Raw genomic sequence first — 21,989 nt, 5'->3', positions numbered from 1 at the left:
GTCCCAGGAGAAGGTATCCTGGCATCCCTGGAGGTTAATTCTTGACCCGCCTTGTCAGCTTGCTTCTGCTGGGATCAAACTCAGGTTGTGACCTGACTTTTACAGCAGGAATCACTTACGCCTGCACATTTCTCTCCCTTCCTCCTTTTCTGTCTCTCTCTCTCTCTTTTTTTTTTTTTTCATAGATCTCTGGGGCCCCAGTCAACGTTCTTATCTCTGTCCCAAAACAGAACAAAAACAAGGAAACAAAAGCCTAGGGCACGTGGTCAATCAACCTCACAGTCAGCAAGACCAGCCCCCAGCCTGGCAGGGGCGTTGGCAAAGGAAGGGGCAGCGGGTCGAGGGTTCTGAGCCTGGGATGGCTCTCAATTATCTGAGAATTGCCTACGTGGAAATCAGCAAACTTTAGCTTAGAGTTTTCTCAAAAATGTCATCACCTATTTCTTTTGCTTCAATTTACATGTGTTTGAATAAAAATGTACATGGGAAATATTCCTGATTCTTTCTTGTTTAATTCCATAGAATGGAACTAATTTCTGAGAAGTTAAAAAAATTGTAACATAGGCTATGATAGTTATTGTGTTATTGAATATTATTGATGTGTTGCTGTATTTGTCTTTCGGCTAAATACTTAGCACAGACATGGAAAAATCTGCAGTTAGAGCTCTGTTCTAAGGAAAAAAGGTAGGGTACTGCTAATCTACCCTAGGATGAAACCAGGATCTAGCACAAATCACGTGAACAATTCTTCCTCTCCTTCTTTTGTCCTTCATTAGATATACATCATTCACTAGACACTGTTATGGGTGCTGATGGTTGGCAGGGATCAAGAAGGACAAGTAGTTGCCTTCAGATGGATACATCTGCTTAATATCTTCCATCCACCCAGAATGTTACACAGCCAATGGAGGATCAAATCTGCGTTCTTCACCTGCCTTTCTCATCTTTGTTATGTTTGTGATCTGTGTGAGTTGTGACCACAGGCAACGTCATTGTGCTCCTCAGAAGAAGTGGCTGCATAACATAAGTCACTGTAACCTACGGGTAAGGGACAGTGGCCTTGTTGAATCAGTGTTGTTCTGGATGGGAAAAAAAAATGAGCAAGGTAATAATCCTTCAGAGCTTTCGGATAAGAGAGTTTGAGTATTTCTCCTCTCCTCAGAAACAGAATTACGGGTTTGCTGTGTGCTGAGTTCTTCGAAGGGGCATCTAAAAGCCCAAACAAACACTGGCATGGGGAGGATTCTGCTTTGACTTCTGCTATTGTACAGCAATAAATATTTTTGTGTGGACAAATAGATACTAGTGTCAAGCATGTAAAAAAATCATCAGTCTTCCTGTGTTCTTTCAGAGACAAAATAAACTTGAATCATAATTGCACATGTAGAAGAGAAAAATGTAGTAGTATTTTCATTGTTGGTATCTGTGATGGACCAAGTAAATCATACCAGTCTTCCCCTTACAGGTTGTGACCCAGCTGAGTTGTAAGACAAAGTAATATGGCAGAGAGAAGCCAAAATATCACCCAATTATTCTCTTATTACCTCAAAGATTATGTTGGAGGGTAGACTTGGCTTATCTCTTTGGGAAAGTGTTATTAGATGTGGTAAAGTGCTAAGAAATAAATGATGTATGCCCAGCTTTACCTTCTAAAATGTAAGGTAACCTCAGCACAGAAGTTAGCAGTTAATAGTGAGGCTGGCCTGACGTGTATGGCAACAACCTGAGCTTCTTTAAATGCTAACAGTTGCAACGTCTAAAAGCAGAAAAAGAGGGCCATTGCTAACGTGCAAGCATTTTGAAGTCCTCTGCTTGTTTCATGTTTGCTAATGTTTCATTAGGCAAAGCAAGTTAGTGCCAACTCAGATATAAGAAGTAGCGTCTACCTTTTAATGGACTTGCAGGCACGTGGCAGGGGTATGGGTGCAGGACTAAAAACATCGTAGCTTTTTTCATATCTTACCACATGCAGGGTGTCCTCTGATCACATACATTCATATCTCCCCCACATGTCTTCACCCTCATCCCAGGATGTCAGAACTCTCATCTAATGATAATATCAGGGTTAAAGTTCAGGATATTGTTATTTGCATCACGTGCCAGTCTGGATATGAGTCAGATGAGGCTCCCTGTAATCCAGACTCTCATGAAACAGAAGGAAAATTTATCTTCCACACAAGATCAATGTATGATGGTGATACAGTGGTGGGATGACTTCACTAGATACTTTCACTCCGAAAATGGAAGAGCAGGAAGCACGCTTGTGTCATTAGTTCATAATAATTCTGAAATCTTCCAGGAAAGATATTGCCAGTTCCTCCTACTCTGGAGGGAGGGGGGTAATCCATGAATAAGCCACAGTGCTCTTCCCTAAGAGCTTTCTCTAGTCTACTATACTCTACTAGAGCAGATAGGGAAATAAATTAAAAAAAAACTTTCTTATGATAAAAATCTAATAAGATATTATGCTTATTGAGTGATTTTATATGCTAATAAGTGTTTTAAATAAATTATCTCCCTGAATTCTTACAACTCTCGAAGTAAGTTCTATTATGCAGGTGAGGTTTAGGGAGGGGTTAAGTAATTTATCCAAAGTCACAATTAGTAAGTGGCAAAACCAGGCAGTGACAGATAGTGAATGGGATGCTTGTTGTTAACTGGTAAGCTATAGGGCCCGTGACAATTTTGTTAGGTTGTTTGCTGGGGTCCTAAAACATGGGAAGTTAAGGGGAGATAAGCTCAGACTTTCTTCTGTGAAGAGCTCAGGGGGTTATCGGGGTACACAGCAGCTGGCCAGTGCTGCAGAACTTGGTCCTTACCCCGTACTCCTGGCCAGGTCTCATGTGGAGAGGAAGGGCCAAGCAGAGAACTAACTGAATGTCATACATGCCAGCGCAGTGCTTGGGAAGCATGAAAGACTTCACAGAAGTGAATTCAGCTAATGGTTCTTCCTCATTTGGCATCAGTGTGAGGAAGGAGGAGCATATGGTATCTAAGGTCACAGGTTCTGGAATCAGAGAAACTGTGTTTGAAACGTGGTTTTACCTCTTGGCTTGATCTGAGATCTGAAGAAGATTATTTACCATCTCTGACCTGTCTCTCCAGTGGGGGATGACAATAGTATTTACCTCATAGGGTTGCTGTATGGGGATTATTAAAGCATTTGAGGGAACCTTCCTCCTGTTGTTAATGAGAGCCTGAACCATCTGTTACTTTATTTTAATTTTCCATTTTTATGTAGACTACAGACAATTTAAAAATTAATATTCTTTCTTAAGCAAAGGTGAGTCACCACTTCTTCAATGTAAAGAACTTCTGTGTTGGCTAGAATGTGAACAATTTATGTCTTTTTATGGCCTCTCTTATTTCTATCTCTGTTTAATCTTTTGGGGAAGGGGTGTCCCTTCCTACAGGGTCTATAAAGATGCCAAGACACGAACTTTTGTTCAGCGAGGACTAGTGGGTCTGAGCCCCAGGGATGCTTCAAGGAAATTTAATCATTCAAACTGCTTCTCCCTACATCATAACAACAGAGAGATGCAAATTAAAATCACAATGAGATTTCACTTCGCATCTGTCAGAATGGCTATCATTACTAAATCAACAAATAAGTATTGGCAAGGATGTGGAGAAAAGGGAACCCTAGTGCACTGTTGGTGGAAATGCAGACTGGTGTAGCCACCATGGAAAACAGTATGGAATTTCCTAAAAAAAACGAAAAATGGAACTGCCTTTCAACCCAGTGATTCCACTGATGGGAAGAATATACCCTAAGAATCCTAAAACACCAATTCCAAAGAACCTATGCACCCCTACGTTCATATCAGTGTTGTTTACAATAGTGAAGTGCTGAAAACAGCCTGAGTGCCCATCAGTAAATGAGAGGCTCAAAAATCTGTGGTACATTTACACAATGGAATAGTATGCATCAGAAAGAAGGAACTCCTACCTTTTGAGACAGCACAGCTGGAACTGGAGAATATGATGCTAAGTGAAATAAGCCAGTCAGTTAAAGATAAATACCATATGATCTCACCTATAAGAGGAATATAATGAACAGAATAAACTAGCAAGCAAAATAGAGCCAGAGGCATAGATACATGGAAACAGACTGATAGCGGCCAGAGAGGTGGGAGGAGGGGGATCATGGTGGAAAGAAGGAGAAGGGACTAGTCAAAGAACATGTATGAATGACCCATGGACATGGACAACAGTGTGGGGATTGACTGTGGGAGTGGGCTGTGGGCTGAGTGGAAGAGGGTAAAGGGGGGCAAAATTAGGACAACTGTAATAGAATAACAATAAAAAAAGAAAAGAAAAGAAATACAAATGGCTAAAATGAAAAGAGAAAAAAAAACCCTACTTCTGTTTTCTCAGTCCCAAAGATTTAAAAAATGACCAGGATATCTCCATCAATTTCTTGAGTAAGTGGCCTAAAAGTTGAGGCAACCACATCAGCTTGCTTGCTTAAACTTGCAAAAAGCTTTTAATTTCAGATAGGGGAAAGAAGGCAAGCTCAGGTCCACCACCACTACTGTGAACACACACACACACACACACACACTCTCACACTCACACTCTTCCAGTACTACTCTTAACCCTGAAAGTCACAGGTAGTTTTTGAATAGATATTCTTGGTGCCCTAAAATTTCTGAGATTAAAAACAGTTAAGACTTGTGGCCCAACTCAGAATGAGGATAAACCCATAATTTTGTGCAGAACCCAAGACAGGATTGGTTACAATAAATGTATGGAAACACTACACATGATGGCTAATACATGAAAATCAATCCATAAATGTTATCTATTATATAATCCACAAATGTTATCTAAATGTTTTCTACAATGTGTTCTAATTAGTACTTTAAAATATAGTTTCATGTATTGCTTTTAGAGCTGTAATTCTTTATGTGTCTGTGCTTACTCATTCATTTTTTTCATCCACACAATAAATATTCAGCACCTACAGAACCAGTGGCCCAGCTGCTCTGTAAGGTGCCGTGAATGTGTGAGAATAATGTAGCCCCTGTCTGCATGGAGCTTACAGAAAAGCCTATGTGCCTGCATGTATGTATGTATGTATGTATGTATGTGTGTATGTATGCATATAAGTATGCATATGGTTGACACATACTATTGAGAATTTGCTTAAAATGAGCATTTATATTTAATCCTTCAGAATACAGTCACAGACTATTTTGGCTGATTTTACATTTGGCCAAACAGGGAAATGATCTCTATATAAATCTCCTCTTTAACATTCTTTGATTTTTTTCAGAACTTTGCATCGTTTCAGTAATTTACCTTCTCCTTCATGAGATAGCCGATGAGTGTGTGAATGGGATGGAACAGATATCAAGTTAGGTACTCAAAATAGTGTGTTTCACAGAAGGGCAGCTGAGATAAGGCAATCTGGAAAGCTGCCTCAAGTCATAAATCAAAATCCTTAGCCAATTCTCATCTCACTGAAATCTCTGACCTGCCAAAATTGTGTTTGTCTTTCAGCATGAATAATTTATATTTTCTGGAATGCAATAGCGTACTGCTTAGAAAAAGGGTCAATACCCAATGATGTTATTTTAACAAATGATATCATAGTCTGGGTTGCATTTCCATTTCTCCAAAAGAAATAGCCTGGATTCTACAACCTGTAAATAATTTCACAATTCTATGGTTTTATGATTCTAAGTATTATAGCCCCACCGGGAGCTATTGTACAAGTTCTGAAATTTATTGTCAGTAATTTGTATCATGACAGTAATTGCTTGAACTAATGGTAAAATCAAAGGCCTCATTTTCCTTTATGAGTAAGTTTGTATTTCGAATGTTTCTAAACTACACGATTTCTACTTACAGAATTCATTTGCCTTGTTTCTTTCTGAGATAGTCTGTCCACGTAGCCATGTTCCACAAGAGAACACAGTCTGTAAGCCCAGAAGACCTGAGTTGTGTCTTACTCTGCTGTGTAAGCATTCTGCGTCGACTCTGTGACTTTAAGCTTTTCCTCCTGTAAAAGGGGGGAAATTATTCTTACCTAAAAGAGATATTGTAATTAAATAAAAGAATATGTTAAATAACATCTAGCACAGCACCTGATATATAGCTGGTTTCTCAATAAATATGATTTTCCTTCTTGTTTTAAAGGCTAGATTCATTCTATCAAGTTTGAGAGGAAGTATACCAAGTAGGTTAAAAACTTGGGTTGCAAATCAGCAAACCTATTTGAACCATTGCTTGTTATGAAAATGCCTCCAGAAAATAACCTAATAATTCTAAGCTTTGGTTTTTCTCACCTGCTTGGGATTTGTTGAACTTTCTGAACCTGTGAATTTGTTTTCAACAAATTTTAGGGGTGGGGGGAAATCAGCCATTATTTCTCCAAATATTTTTTCTGTCCCTTCCCCTTTTGTTCTGGGACTCCAATTACATACAGGCTAGACTGCCTGGTCTGGTCCCGGATGTACCTGATCCTATCTAAATTTTTTTCATTGTATTTCATTATACGTAGTTATTATGCTAATTCCACTGATCTTTTCCTCTACAAGATTTCATTGGAAATGGATCTTATTTATGGCACTTTTTATTTTTGGTACTTTAATCTCTGGGTCAGGGCTTAGTGCAACCATTGCCCATGGATCTCACGCCTTCTGGAAAACACTGTTTTTTGCAACAGAGTCGTGCCTATTTATGTATGTATTGTCTATGGTGGCTTTTGTGCTAAGAAGTCAGAGTCAAATAGTTGCAATAGAGACCATATGGCCCGTGACTCTGAAATATTTACTAACTGGCCCTTTAAGAAAAATTTTGCCAAACTTTCTAGAGCCAAGCCATCTCTAGAAGTTGAATTTGGGTCTTTTTTAATGTTCCATTTCTCTAATCACCATGTAAATATTTTCCTCTACCCTACTTCCATCATTTCTGTCTTTTTTTTTTTTTTGGTGTCTAATTGTAATGATCAATTTTCTTCTCATTATAGGTTATTTTTTTAACCTGATAACCTGTTTTTTTTCAACCTGATAATTTTTGACTGAATGCCTGACATTTTGTTGGTTGCTGTATTTTATTGTCTTTCTTTTAATAGTGTTAAAATTTGCTCTAGCATACAGACAGGTTACTGGAATCAGTAAGATACCTTTGCGGCTTGATTTTTTTAAGCATCGTTCAGGTAGGTTTAGATGAGCTTGGAGTAAAGGATCACAGATGTAGGATCACAGCTAAAGTAATGTGCTTCTGAGTATTCTTCAGGGTGTGCATTGTATCACAAGGTCTTTCCGCTCGGGTGTATGGACACAGACTACTCTCAGCCTAGTTTATATTTCAGACCTTTATGGGCGCTTCTTTCCCTGGCGTTGGGATGTTTTCCTCATGCATGAGCTGATCAGTATATAGTCAAAGGTTCAGTGGATGCCCTGCAGACCTTTGGGGTTCCCTCTGGCTCCCACCTCTGTAGCACTCTGCCTCTCAAATTCTATCCATCTCTGTCCCCTTAAACACTGACTATACCCTTCAATATGCTCAGTTTTTCTGGTTATTTCAATGGATTTCAAGGAGTTAGTGAGCATTATGCACTGTAGCTAGATCCTTTAGATTTACTGGTTGGAGGGTTATACTTATCTTTCTGAAAAATATTGAATTTTTAAAATTGCAGTTGCCTAGTTTTATTTTTTGTTTTCTGTGAAACAAGTATCTGTAGGGAGAGAAACACTAGACAGCAAATGGTTTCTGTGAAAATATTTCATATAGAGTTAAACTCAGATGCTCAGGCTTAATACTATTCCTTTTTCTGTGCTTATTCCTGACTTCACCCTAATTTCTACAATGTAAGTTCTATAAGTCACCAATTTGTTGTAATTTTTCAATGTTGGACATAATGAGAAAGTATAAATGCTTTTGTTGCCTGCCTCAGTGTGGGGAAAATTAATGACTGTTTTATGTTTGGCAAAGCAGAACACTCAAACTGCTTCTTAACTTCAGTATACGTTGAATCATATTTTGTATTATCGATACACATAGCATTCCTTTAATTTATGAAATGTACATAGAATTGAACTTCAGTATACATAATTAGTCTTATATGCATAAACTCCAGATTACTGAATTAAAACTCTGTGCTCAATTTCTGGGCTATCATTAGAACTTCCGTTCCTTATTCCCTCTGTGACAAGTTACCAGGGAAAATTCATTGCTTTGAATAATAATGAGCTTGAGACAAATTTAGCCCTAGAAAGCTGATTAATGTATTCCCCCATTATGAACACCTAATATAAAACCACCTTTGCTCCCTTTTACAAGGAAAGCTTAATGTCCATTTTTCTATGAATTTCTACTTATTAAGAATTAAGATGTGTTAATTTATCTTTAAAATGTTAATACAGATCTTGGTATGCAAATGTACTGGAGCTGGTGAAATAGGAAACCATATGTGAAATGATTGTATTAATATGCTACTGACTATAATTTGAGCTTTATGAGTCATACGAACTAAAACTGTCACATATCTCTGATCATTTCAGAAGGAATGATTTTTCCAGCTTTATGTGTTAGGGGTATACAGTTTTCAAGGTGTTGTGAAAGGTCTTGTGAATCTCTTGTGACCTTTAGTGACCTTATCATCACAGGCATTCTTGTGATGGGTGGAAAACAATCCCAGTATTCATACTATTGAGATACAAACAATTTAAGATGAATTCATGTGCTGTAAGTTTCTAACAACACTTTTTATCTCTAAAATGTGTATAGGACTCCCTAACTTATTTTGGGTGAGGTGGCAGGTCTCTGACACTATTAATCATGGTGTTAGAAGTTAATTTGTTAAAAGCAATTTTGGGGTTATTTGGTTAACAGTGAATAAAATTCACAGTAACAATAGTCTGAAAGATGATTTGCCAATAGGTCGGTTAAAAATATGTAACACCGAATTGCGAATGGGAACTTGAATGGATAAGAAAATAAAAGAGTGTCTAGACAATGCATGGCTGAACATTGCTCATCAATGTCACATGCCACCGATCTCGTGAAACAGCGGCACCCTGCGGAATGTGTTCCCTCGAGTTGGTTGGCAGAACGATTAGGACCTGACTGGTATCACAGATGTAATATAGAGATCTTGCGCTGACTCCAACCAGGTCAGAACTCAGAAGCATTAGAGTTTCCATGTGTATTAAACACCCACGAGGGTTTCGTGAGTGTTAGTGAAAGTATGGCTTGAGGATGAGTCCTTCAGCCATGACTCTAAACATGCAACTCCTTGAAGACCTTTATCTGTGTCCACACAAGATTTTAATAACGCCGAACATCCCTTTGTAGACAATTATTCTTTGTACAGCTTCTTAGAGTGACTGTGGGCTGAAGATATATTCTTGTGTGGGTGTGGGGGTATGTGTTTGAGTTGGTTTGTCTTTCTTGTGGGATTAAGAGAATGCAGAGGAGAATGGGTATTAAAGTTCTTTCTTTGATTGAATAATTCTATTAAATTACAATTCAAGGGCTTTAAATAATTTTCACTGCCATTATCCCTATGTCAAATTCCAAAAGATCTTAGTGTTTCAACTTGGTGTCCACATGGATACATAGTAGAGCTGAGAACTTTGAAAGAACTAGTGTTTACAGGAAGACAGAGCAAAACATCATTTCTAGTATAAATCATCCCTTCTCTTCATTTCCACTACTTTTAACACTAGCACAGCTCAGGTCTGGTATAATAGTCTCTCAATTGTCTTCTTATTGCCATATTACCTGCTCAAAAACTTTGATACCAAATGCTAGAATAATCATCTTATATATGGCTTTATTGTTTCCCTCCAAAATCCTCTATTACTCTCCAAATCTTAGTAACCATAAACCACACACCTTAATTTAACATTTTTTATTAAAGATTTTATTTATTTATTTTTAGAGAGAGGGGAAGGGAGAGAAAAAGAGAGGGAGAGAAACATCAATGTGTGATTGCCTCTTACATGCCCCCTACTGGGGACCTGGTCTACAACCCAGGCATATGCTCTGACTTGGAATCGAACTGGAGACCCTTTGGTTCACAATCCACTGAGTAATTTAACGTTTTGAGTATTACACAAGTTGGCCTTTTTTATCTGGTCTCTAGTCCATCTAGAAAACTCTATGCTTTGGCCACTTTGGAATATCTCCAGTACATCAAATGTGCCTTATTTTATTTTATTTTTTCCACTCATGGATCCTTCACATTTCCCAAAAGGCCCTGCTTTACACCTCCCCATAACCACACGCACTGCACTCTTCATCTTTCCCATTAACATCCTATTTGTTGTTCAGACTAAATTAAAATTTCTCGTGTCAATGTTCCCATCCCTGATCAAATGAGCTACTCGCAAACTTTTCTCTCTGAATTTTTAGAGCATTTGGCAACATGCCGGACCTAATACTAGGCCACTCAACATCCTTGTATAATTGGAAAAACTCACTCCATCTCACGGGCACACAACTCAGAGAACAGACAGACTTTAAGTGAGTTAGAAAAAAGAAACTCTTTTTAGATGAGCGGATAAAAAAATCTGTGTTACTTCTACACCATGGAATACTTTTACACAATGGAATACTACTCATAAAACAGAAGGAAATCTTACCTTTTGCAACAGCAAGGGTGGACTTGGAGATTACTGCGCTAAGTGAAATAAGCCAGTCAGAGTAAGACAAGTACCATATGATTTCACTTACGTGTGGAAAGAAGGAACTCAATCCTTGCAGATATAACTCCTTGACAGACTGCACGGCTTAGCAAATGGAGATTCATTAGACTTCAGTTCTCTTTTGTGTCCCTGTCTAGCTGGGTGACCTTGGACATATTACTTTATCTCTCTAGATTTAGTTTTATCCCTTGTGAAGTAAGGATAATAACATGGAGTTCATGGTGTTGGTAAGAATATGACATGAGATAATGAATGTAAATTGTTTAGTTAGATATTTGACATATAAACCCTAATCAGTAAATAGTACTGACCTTTAAAATTATTATGTTTTATGCTACTGCCCTTAGTTTCAGGGCTACTGTGTTTTTGTCGTTGAATTAAAGTTTCTGATATGAAAATTCAATATATTTATAGACACAAATGCACTTTTTTTTGACTGAAATTTTCACTGAATACCATTATCAAGCCAGTACCTCTTAAATAAATATTAGCAAGACTACATTTCTTGAACCGTGATGCATTTTCATCTGCTGTTGACATTAGCTCAACACATACTGACACATGATGAACCCAGAGAGAAAAAATAAATATGAGGAACGTAATAGTCCTATTAATACCCTGACCTTGACTTAAAATTATGATGGAATTTGAGGAAGACATTTGTTAGCATGATCAATCACCCTCATTCAAATAATAACAGCTCTTTCCGTTTTCTAAAGGGCAATTTGTGAAAAAATATCAGATCACTGACCACAAACATTTAAAACCCCTCTAGTTATCTGGGGGAAAAAAGGAGGGGGGAGTGGAGATGATTCTCATGCAATGCCAAAGTAAAAGGCGTTGACCTTGACCGATGGAGATTACCTTCAAGGCGATAAGGTAATTTATTTTTTCAACCTAGACTCATTCAAATTCTTGTTTTCTCTGGCAACACCGCTGCCGGGTATATTCAGTGGACCACATTCATATCAGTCCTTTAACCCCTCCAGAGCAATTTGTAACTGCGTATATCGGCTTCGAGTGGAGATTTTCCTGTTTTATAATTGGCCTCTTCGTGCTGAGAAACCTCTGGGGAATCAGGAGGGACAGCCAGGAAATGTGAATGTAGGCAGGAATGGGGCCAAAGGAAAATTTCTCTTAAATGTTAATACATTTGCATGTGCAGAGTGTGATTGACTTGGATGTTTTGGCCATGCTTATTTACAATATGTTCATCTTTATGTGTAAAGGAAAGAAACAGTTGGGCAAAATTGACAGTTCAGGCAAACAGGACAAATGTTTACATGTTTACAGACACCTGTATATTTCCAAATCTGTAAGCTGCTTGTTACACCGTTGGAGACTACAGATTAGAAAATACGCAGTGTGAGCATTGTTTGATTCCCCAGTCCTGGTGCTCTGCCCGCAGTAGGGGTATGGTCAGAAAAAGTGAGCGCGATGAATGTGTTTAATCGGGTACCTGAAATTATGTTATTATTAACTATGATGTGTTGTTTTATTATTTCTTCTTGTTTTATTACTTTAGACAAGACCTCCATAAAGGCAATGAAAGAACTAAAGCTTGTGAGAACTTTTCTTATGTGGAATCATTACAGCTGAATACCAATGAACCTGATACTTAACCGCTAAGTTCATGATTCTTAAATAGTTTCAGCAAAACCGGAAGTTTCAATTACCAGCTTTTCATAGTTCATATTCAGTGGTATGAGTCAATGCATTTTGAGAACTGAAAAATAATATGACTTTCGCCCCTTTATTTTTATTAGAAATGAAAAGATATTATGAAAGAACTTCTAAGCCATCAAGTGTGGGAAATCTCTTTCTAATAAAATAAAATATCTCAGCTTTCCCAAATGCTTAGAACAATTGAACCTAAATCATCAGCCTAGCTTGGTTCAAAAGTTCAGTTGTAGCATTTTAAAAATGTTTGGAAAAATATTAAACAAACTGAAAAGGTCATTTTGTTATAGGTTAAACTGTATAAAATATGTGACATTTAGAAAATGTTTATGGTTTCCAAATATTTTTCATATGCATTATTCTATATAACTATTATAAATCTGTGATATAGCTAGGTTAGGTATGGCTTAATATTTGTTTTCATCAAGGTAAAGCCTCTTTTAATCAAATTAAGTATCATACTTAAGTAAACGAAATTTAAAGCTAGTTCTTTTTTCTGAATTTCATTGTTCTTGTTGCTACACTTATACTCAGGTAGCTTGGATGAAGAGAAAATGCTGGAGATATCGTTATTCTATTGTCATCCTTTTGTTACTTCCATTTAGTTGCTTTTCCATTTATACCAAATTGACTTGTTACTGAGACTTATGAAATGTGACCAGCACTCAGTAGGTGGCGCTAATGAGACATAAAACACTGACTTGTCACTTAAAAGATTTATTGTAGTGTAGTAATAAGGATGTTAGGGGTAAAGACAGGCTGATCCTACTGTCTTCCACGTGGGGAGTGCTGATGCCACATCAAATTATTTTAGAGATTCATTCAATTTCTACTTCATACTGGATTTGAAGATAATATTTAGTCTTGTTTATTTCATAATATTTGAAAAACATTAAAACACCTTTTTCCACTGAAAACTAAACCTAGTCGTTTGCCTATAAGAACTGCCTTCCAGTTACATGCTGCAAGAGAGAAAAATCACCGATCACACTGTGGTGATTCTGTGAAACACAAATATGGAATTCAAAGGATATTCTTAGGAGCTACTGACTCACAAGAATTTATACTCCTGTTTATCTTTGAGAGAGACCTAGCAGATTATTTTAGGCCAAGGGTTTCAAGTTGGAAAATTTCTTTTGATTTTTGGCTCTACTAAACGTTCAGAATGAAAACCAGATGTATTGCGGCAAACAAACGGACCTTTCTGAATAGGAAAACACTATTTAACTAGGAAAGACCGAAGTGTGTGCTTACTTTGTCAATCTAACAGCACAAATGACTTTTGCTCTTGTACTAGGTATCACGTTGGTGGTGTGTGAGCAAGTTCTTTGAGTGATATCCCACTGGGAGTGAAAGAGCTGCATTTTAAATGGGAGTTCAATGGAATTTTCTAAGAACATGCTGATGCCTGTTCTCTGAAGTCACATTCCTACACGGATTAAATTATCATTGATATTTCTGGTATCCTAAATTGTTCAATGTTGAGTTTCTTTTTCTAAAACCTCATGTCATTCCAATTCTATGTTCTAATTTGCATAACGTAATTTATTTTACATTTTTGTGAATCCTAATGGAAACTAATGGATGGATAAAACTCTTTCAAAGACATTTCCTCTTAAATGACTATGGTTAAGAGACTGCTACATAAGTGAAGGCCAAGTTAATTTTTTTACAAGTAACAATCAGAAAACTCATAGAAATTGAATTATTATATAATCAAAGCAACTTTTTCTTGTTAAGAAAATTATTAATTTTTTTTGGTTTTTATCAAATATAAGAAATTATGACTGTTGTATTTATTGCCTCTTTCCAACAGAAGTGACCTCTTCCCTGGTACCAGATTTTGTTGTGTACAGTGGATGGGCCAAAAGCCACTCATCAGTGAGTTCGTGGTACAAGAATTTGTGGGCAGAACCACAGATCTTTTATCATTTTATAGGATTGAGTTGAAATGGTTTCCCAATGGGAGGCATCTTCTAAGACAGCCAACCAAGTTCTCAGTGGGATTGTCTGAGAAAAATTTACTGTAGTTTCTGTCCCCACATGGTCAATAATTGGGTCTGATTTATTTGCATTTATTCATGGAACCAAGCTGACAAAGAGAGTGAGGTGAGTTGCATTCCCTGTTTAGAAACTTCCCTAATTTAAGGGGTTCATAAATTCTCTATTAATGGACTATGCAATAAATATGAGCTAATGATGCTCCTCTTCTCCTTCTCTTCTTCTTTCTCTTAACACCTGTATTGATACATAATTCACACACCATACCATTAACCCATGTAAAGTATACACTTAAATGGTTTGTAGTATATTCACAATTGCATAACCATCACTGCAATTAATTTAAAAATATTTTATTTCCCACAAAACAACACCCATGTTCATTAGCATTTTCCCCATTTCTTTTTTTTTTAAAGGATTTCATTGTTAGTTACTGTGTTTTCCTTTATTAGGTGTGCTATTTATTTACTTATTTATTTATTTATTTTCCGAGAGAGGGGAAGAGAGGGAAAGAGAAGGAAAGAAGCGTTGAAATATGAATTGCTTGCCTGTCGCAGGCTCCCAACTGGTCTGCAATTTAGGCTTATGCGCTGATGGGGATGGGGATCGAACCAGTGACCTTTTTGTTTGTAAGCCGGCACTCAATCCACTGAGCCACACCAACCAGAGATTCCCATTCCTTTTCATTTTCCCCCAACTCCCCAGTCCTAGGCCACCACTAAAGTACTTTCTGTCTCTATAGATTTGCTCATTCTAGATGTTTTGTATAAATTTCATGCATTACATTCCAACCGGTCTTTGTGGTTGTGTTCTTAGCATAATATTTTCAAGTTTCCTCCATATTGTGACATGTACTTGATTTGTTTTTAATTTCAAATTATATTCCATTGTAGATATATCATATTTTATTTATCCATTCATTAGTTAATGAACATTAAAGTTGTTTCTACTTTTTGATATTTCTAAATAAGGCTACCATAGTTCGTGTAATACAAATTTTCAATTCTCTCGGGAGTAGACTAGCTGGGGAATGTGGTACTTTTTAATGTAATCTTTTAAGAAACAGCCAGATTGTTTTCTACGGTGGCTGAACATTAAAAAAAAATTTTTACCAGCAAAGTACAAGGGTTTGAAAACCTCCACCTCCTTTCTAACACTTATTTTGTCTGTTTTTTTTTTTTATTATAGCTATATTAGTGGGTGTGAAGTGGTCTCGATTTGCATTTTCCTGATGGAAATGTTGAGCATCGTTTCATGTGCTGATTGGCCATGTATCCTTTCTTTGGAGATCTCTTTGGATTTATATATCTTCTTTGGGTCTATTCAGACTCTTTGTGCATTTTTAAATTGAGTCATTTATCTTTTTATTATTGAGTTGTAGAGTTTTTTTATATAGTTTAGTGTTGGGAACCAACCTGCCTGGTTTCAGAAGCTGTAACCCCCCATGGCTAAGGTTGAGTCAGAGACCTTGGGACCTTAAGCCACTAAGGAGACAAAGCTTATCTCCCTGGCGGGGCACCGACCCTGCCCACTTTACTTTACACTGCTTGGCCCTGAGCCTCACCAGGTAGCCAATGATGGGTAAGATTCCTCAAGGGAGGGATGACCTAAGACAGGCATGGTCATGAAGAGGCCCACAGGGAAGGACTCGTGGGGCTATAGAAAAAGGGGGCGATGGACCCTCGCCCCTCAGCTTTGACATAGCCGGAGTCCTCATTCTGTCTGCAAGAAGTCTCCTAATCTCTTGGCTGCCTTACTTCCCCTGCCTGATTTAAGCCTGAAACAATGACAGAGGGCGGTGCAGTCTTGTGCTGGAAAGGGTGGATTCCCCAGGGCGATCAGGCCTAGGAAAGGATGCATAATAATATCCTGTGAGACCTGCTTTGTTTGTTTAAATGATAAGGGTCCAAGCCTGAAATGAGTTTGTTTCCCAAAGTCTTATAGCCCTTTAGCTAACTGACCCTGACTCAGAATAAGCCCTTAGAGTTCTTTGTTTGTTATCTATTGTTTGATCCTTAGTGCCTGACAATGATTGATGAGCTTTACCTGTATTCCTGTGCAAATTGAACCCAATAAAAGCCCATTGAGGAAAAGGCTCTTGGCCCTTCTCCTTTGAGAGATCCGGCTACCTTTCCTCCCCAAGCAGATCATGTCTTGGTAGACTTATTCTCATCTGTGGTGGCCTGGGGGGCCCTGTGGGCGGAGCCCTCCCACAGTTTAAGATAGAAGTCTCTTTTAAGATATATGGTTTATAAATTCCATTCTGTGGATTGCCTTGAGATTATTGTGGAAAGCACAGAAGTGATGCTCCTCTTTCGTACCTGATTTTAATAATTTGAGTCTTCCTTCTTTTTCTCTTGGTCAGTGTAGCTAATGTTTTATCAATTTACTGATTTCTTTAAAAAACAAAGTTTTGATTTTTATTATTTTTTGCTGTTTGTTTTCTATTCTTTACAATTGCTGCTCTAATCTTTATTATTCCCTTCCATCTGCTTGATTGCATAATTTTTGGTTTTTCTTCTCTTTTTATTGCTTTAGGTAATAAGCTAGATTATGGAATTTAGATTATTTTTCTTTTTAAATTAAATGTTTAGAGCTATACATTTCTCTCTAAGCACACCTATAAGATTTTTTTTTGTGCTGTGTCTTATTTTCATCTCAAAATACTGTCTAATTTCTCTTGTAATTTCTTCTTTGACACATTAATTATTAAGGAGTATGTTTAATTTCCACATATTTGTAAAGTCCCCAAATTTCTTTTTTATTGCTTGTGAATTTTATTCCATTGTGGTCAGAAATATACTTTGTATGTGATTTCAATAAAATTAAAATGTATTAAAGGTTATTTTATGTTCTAGCCTATGGGCTCTCCTAGAGAATGTTTCCTGTGTACTTGAGAAGAATATGTATTTTGCAGTTGTTGAGTGAATTGCTCTATAGATATCTGTTAGGTCTAATTGTTTTATCGAGTTGTGGTTTCCTTGTTGCTCTTTTGTGTAGTGATCTAGACATTATTGAAAGTGAGGTATTAAGGTCTCTAATTATTATTGTTGAATTGTCAACTTCTCCATTAAGTTTTGTCCAAATTTGCTTCATGTATTTTGGTACTTGGTTATTAAATGCAAATGTGTCAAAAATTGTATTTTTTAAATTTTTTGTTGTGTTGTTTTCCATTACCATTTAGCTCCTTTATACTCCTCTCCTTCCCAACAATCCCCATACTGTTGTCCATGTCCATGAGTCCTTTTTCTTTTTGACGTGATCCCTCAACCCCTTAATCTCCCCCTCCATAGCTGTCATCTTGCTCTCTATCTGTGAGTTTGTCTTTTGCTTGATAGTTCAGTTTGTTAAATAGTCTTAATGGATTGACCCTTTATCATTATACAATGTGTTTCATTATCTCTAATAATCTTTTTGTTTTAAAACTTCTATTTTTTAATTGGTTAGTTTAATCCATATTTTATATTATTATTGATATAGTCAGGTTTTGTTAGACTTTTTTCTATGTCTCAGATCCTTTTTTGTTCTTTTGATCTTCTTTTATTACCTTCTTTTGTGTTAAGTATATATTTTCCAGTTTAACATTTTACTTTTTAAATACTTTTTTTTACTATATGTGTTGTGGTATTTTCTTAGTGATTGCTCTAGGCCTTGCCATGTGTACATTAATTTATCAGAATCTACTTCAGATTTTTACTGACTTCATATGAGCGAGATATAAAATCATTACCCTTATATAGCATCATTCTCTTTTTCTTCTTTGTGGCAATATTATTAGACATGTTACTTTTATATATGTTACAAACATAGTGACTTTTTGTTATAATTTTTACTTTGTATAAGAAACTGGGAAGATAAAAGAGAACAAACACTTATAGTTTATTATATTAAATTTTCTATTTGACATTGTTTGTTCTTGTGGGTTCTCTTCATTTATACTCATGGATTCATCCTGTGTATTTTCCTTACTCCTGTAATAGCGCTGCTCCCACCCACCAATTTTGTATATTTATCATCACAATTATATGAATATTGTTTATACAATTTCTTTTTAAAATAACTAAGGAGAAGAATAGGGAAAATATACATATATTGTCTTTTTAAAATATATATATGCACACTTTTTTTCCATGTGGATTTGAACTACTGTCAAAGCCACTGGCTCTGTGCCTAAAGAACATGCTTTATTATTTCGTGTAAGGTGGGTCTGTTAACAAAAGTTCTCTCAGTTTTTGCTTTTCTGGGGATGTTTTTTGTCTTTATTTTTAAAAGTAAGTTTTACTGGATGTAATATTCTTGGCTGACAGTTCTTTCCTTTGATGCTCTTAAGATTTTATCTTTTTCTGAATATTTTTACTTTGATATGTCTGGGTGTAGGTCTCTTTGTGTTTATTTGAACTGTGTTGATCTATTTGATGTATGCATTTATAATTAATGCTTTCCATCAAATTTGGGAAGTTTTTAGCAATTATTTTTTAATATATTTTTAAAAGATTTTATTAATTTATTTTTAGAGAGAGGAGAAGGGAGGGAGAAAGAGAGGGAGAGAAACATCAATATGTGAGAGAAACATCAATTGGTTGCCTCTCACACACCCCCAGCTAGGGACCTGGCCCACAACTCAGGCATGTGCTCTGACTGGGAATTGAACAGAGGTAGTTTGTAAATATTTTTATGCTCCACATTCTGTCTTCTAATTCTGGCACTCCTATTGTGTATATTCTGGGATGTTTACTGATGTCCTACAATTCTGACTCGGTTCCTTTTTTCCGTTCTTTATACATCAGATTGCGTAATCTCTACTAGTTTATCTTCAGTTTAAGTGACTCTTCTGTCAGTTGAAATCTATTTTTGAACCCTCTAGTGAATATCATTCTATTTATAGTACTTTTCACCTCCAGATTTTCCATCTCATTCTTTTAAAAACATTTTATTTCTTTATTGATATTCTTCATTTGAATGAGACATTATCATCATATCTTCCTTCACTTATTTAACTACAGTGTTCTTTAGTTCTTTAAACATAATTTATATACTTGCTTTGAAGTCTTTGTCTACCACATCTGACCTCTGGGTCCTCTCAAAGGTAGATTTTATAGTCTGATTTTTCCTTCTTTGAGTCACATTTTCCTGGTTTTTTACATTTCTCTTAATTTTGTTGAAAATTGGACATTTGAGGTAATATATTGCAGCAACTTTGTATACTGACCCTTCCCCTCACTTGTTATTGTTTGCTTGTTTATTTGTTTAGTGACTAGGTTGGGCTATTTCATTCTTGCCTGTTTTTCCCTGCATTCTTCCCTGCATTGTGCAACCTCTGATGTCACTCCTCAGCAGACACGGCGTTGGGTATATGCACGGTCACCCTGGGATGAAATAGTCTTAGCAGTACTTTCTTTGACTTTCCCTTTTCCTGACCCTTTTATTAAGCTTACTGCCTCTATGGGTACAACATTGAGCTATTAAACACCACTAGTTGTTGGCTGATCTCTGTATTGTTTTTCATAATTTCTGGAGGGCATAAATTCCTCCATAGTTAAACTAAATCCAAGCCTCTGTAAGAGTATTGTTTTTTTTTTCTTTTCATTTTTTGTTGTTCAAATATGGTTGTCTCCATTTTCACCCCTCCATGGCTACCCTGCCCCACCCATCCCTGCCTCCCACCCTGGAACTTTGGCTTTGTCCATGTGCCCTTTATACATGTTCCTTGATGGCCTTTCCCTTATTATCTCCCATTATCCCTCTCCCCCAGTCCCTCTGGTTACTGTCAGTTTGTTCTTTATTTCAATGTCTCTAGTTATATTTTGCTTGTTTGTTTTGTTGATTAGAATCCACTTATAGGTGAGATCACATGGTATTTGTCTTTCACTGCCTGGTTTATTTCACTTAGCATAATGCTCTCCAGTTCCATCCATGCTGTCACAAAGGGTAGGAGCTCCTTCTTTCTTTCTGCTGCATAGTATTCCATTGTGTAAATGGCGATCAACAAGCAACAAGTGTTAGAATGGTTGTAGAGAAAAGGAACCCTAGTGCACTGTTGGTGGGAATGCAGACTGGTGCAGCCACTGTGGAAAATAGTGTGGAATTTCCCCAGAAAACTAAAAATAGAACTGCCTTTTGACCTGGCAAATCCACCACTGGAATTATACCCTAAGAATCCTGAAACACCGATTCAAAAAAACCTATGCACCCCAATGCTCATAGTAGCACAACTTACAATAGCCAAGTGCTGGGGGCAACCTAAGTGCCCGTCAGTAAATGAGCGGATCAAAAAACTTTGGTGCGAGAGTACTCTTTATGGCCTGTCTTTTATGTTTGCTCCAACCTCAAAAGGATTCTTGTTAGCTATCTTTCTCCACTTATAAACTCATACTGGGTTACCTTTTATTTTCCTGCTCTCACAGAGCTACCAGCCTCCTCTTAATTTCACGTCACTGTAATCTCCATTGTTTCGAGGAGTGCCCTTCAACTTGAATTTACCCATACTCTATTTCCAATGAAGTCATTTCCCTTAGGAAGAGCTTTGGAGTTCTCTGTGGAGTCAGGGACTGTGACTTTTTTCTCTGAGTGACACCGCTGATTTATTAGCTGGGCACCGGGCAAGGGTGCTAACCTCTGGCCTCCTTGGTTGACTCCTCCATCACAGCTCTCCCCACTAGAAGCCAGCTGGGGTGAGGGGGTTTGGGGCACTGGTGTCATGGCCTGCTGCACCTGGAGTAGAACTTCTGCCCTAGCAACAAGGGCTGAGTGTGGTAAGATAGGTCCAGACCACTCAGCTGGTCTTCTCGGGAACAGAGCATGAAACCGAACTGAGAAGGATGAAAGTTGGGAGTAGCCTGCTCCTTTTGGAGGGGTATCATAGTACTGGACCGGGAGCTGGCTGCACTCACACAGAAAGTGGCATCTGTCATGCTCAGTGGCAGTGTGGGGGATAGAAATCTCAAATTGAGTCCTAAATGCCAGGCTTGAAGTTTTTACTGAGATTTAGTAGATATTATTGAAGAGTATTTCTTCATTTGCTACATAATACTTGGGCAATTTCTAGAGACATTTAATATTTGCCTTTGTTTATTTATAATTTTAACCAGTTAGGGACATTTCTCTGGAACTCTTTATGCTGCCATTTCGAAAGCTGTCTGCACTGTGGGCTACTTCTGCTTCTATTTGTAATGGTATGTCTGAAAGTCTTGCTTGATTCCGAGTACAATTGCCTCCCATGATTGTCTTCAGTCATGTTTCCTTAACACTTCTTCCACTTAGAAGAAATTTATTCAAATTTCTTAACCAGTCTAAAATGCTTGCTACCACTTGCCTGCTCTCTGGAACAGGATAACCGTGGGGCATCTTATTCTTGCTAGAAGTTTCTAACCTCTGAAAGTCTCTGGCATTAATGGCGAATTCTGTTAGTGAGCGTCAACACATAACCCCAATAGTGTCTTTCCATTTAGCCAGTGTCATATTTTCTGTGGTTTTACAAATAAGTATGAAATAAGTCACTCTAGTAAATCATGCTTCACAGGCCCACTGCCCCCAGGCTGTTGCATTTTGTTGCAGTGATGCAGAGGCTTCTGCCAACAAAGTCTTTGCCCTTCTAGGAACATAATGCAAAGGTGAGAGACAAAATTGTTATTTTCATAAACCTATCTT

The 21,989-nt window shown here is 37.3% G+C and overlaps 1 protein-coding gene across 1 annotated transcript in view; it reads left to right on the top strand.

Annotated features, from left to right (window-relative positions):
- Positions 1–14,382: 14,382 nt before the first annotated feature.
- Positions 14,383–21,989, top strand: part of NMBR (neuromedin B receptor) — a 31,868-nt gene continuing 24,261 nt past the window's right edge. The window contains exon 1 of the mRNA XM_024552205.3: positions 14,383–14,450. The gene's annotated coding sequence lies outside the window, so the exon portion shown is untranslated. The remainder of the gene's footprint in view (positions 14,451–21,989) is intronic.

Source organism: Desmodus rotundus, chromosome 11 (genome assembly GCF_022682495.2).
Source record: "Desmodus rotundus isolate HL8 chromosome 11, HLdesRot8A.1, whole genome shotgun sequence".
Taxonomy (NCBI): domain Eukaryota; kingdom Metazoa; phylum Chordata; class Mammalia; order Chiroptera; family Phyllostomidae; genus Desmodus; species Desmodus rotundus.
This window is presented reverse-complemented; position numbering and strand designations above follow the sequence as displayed.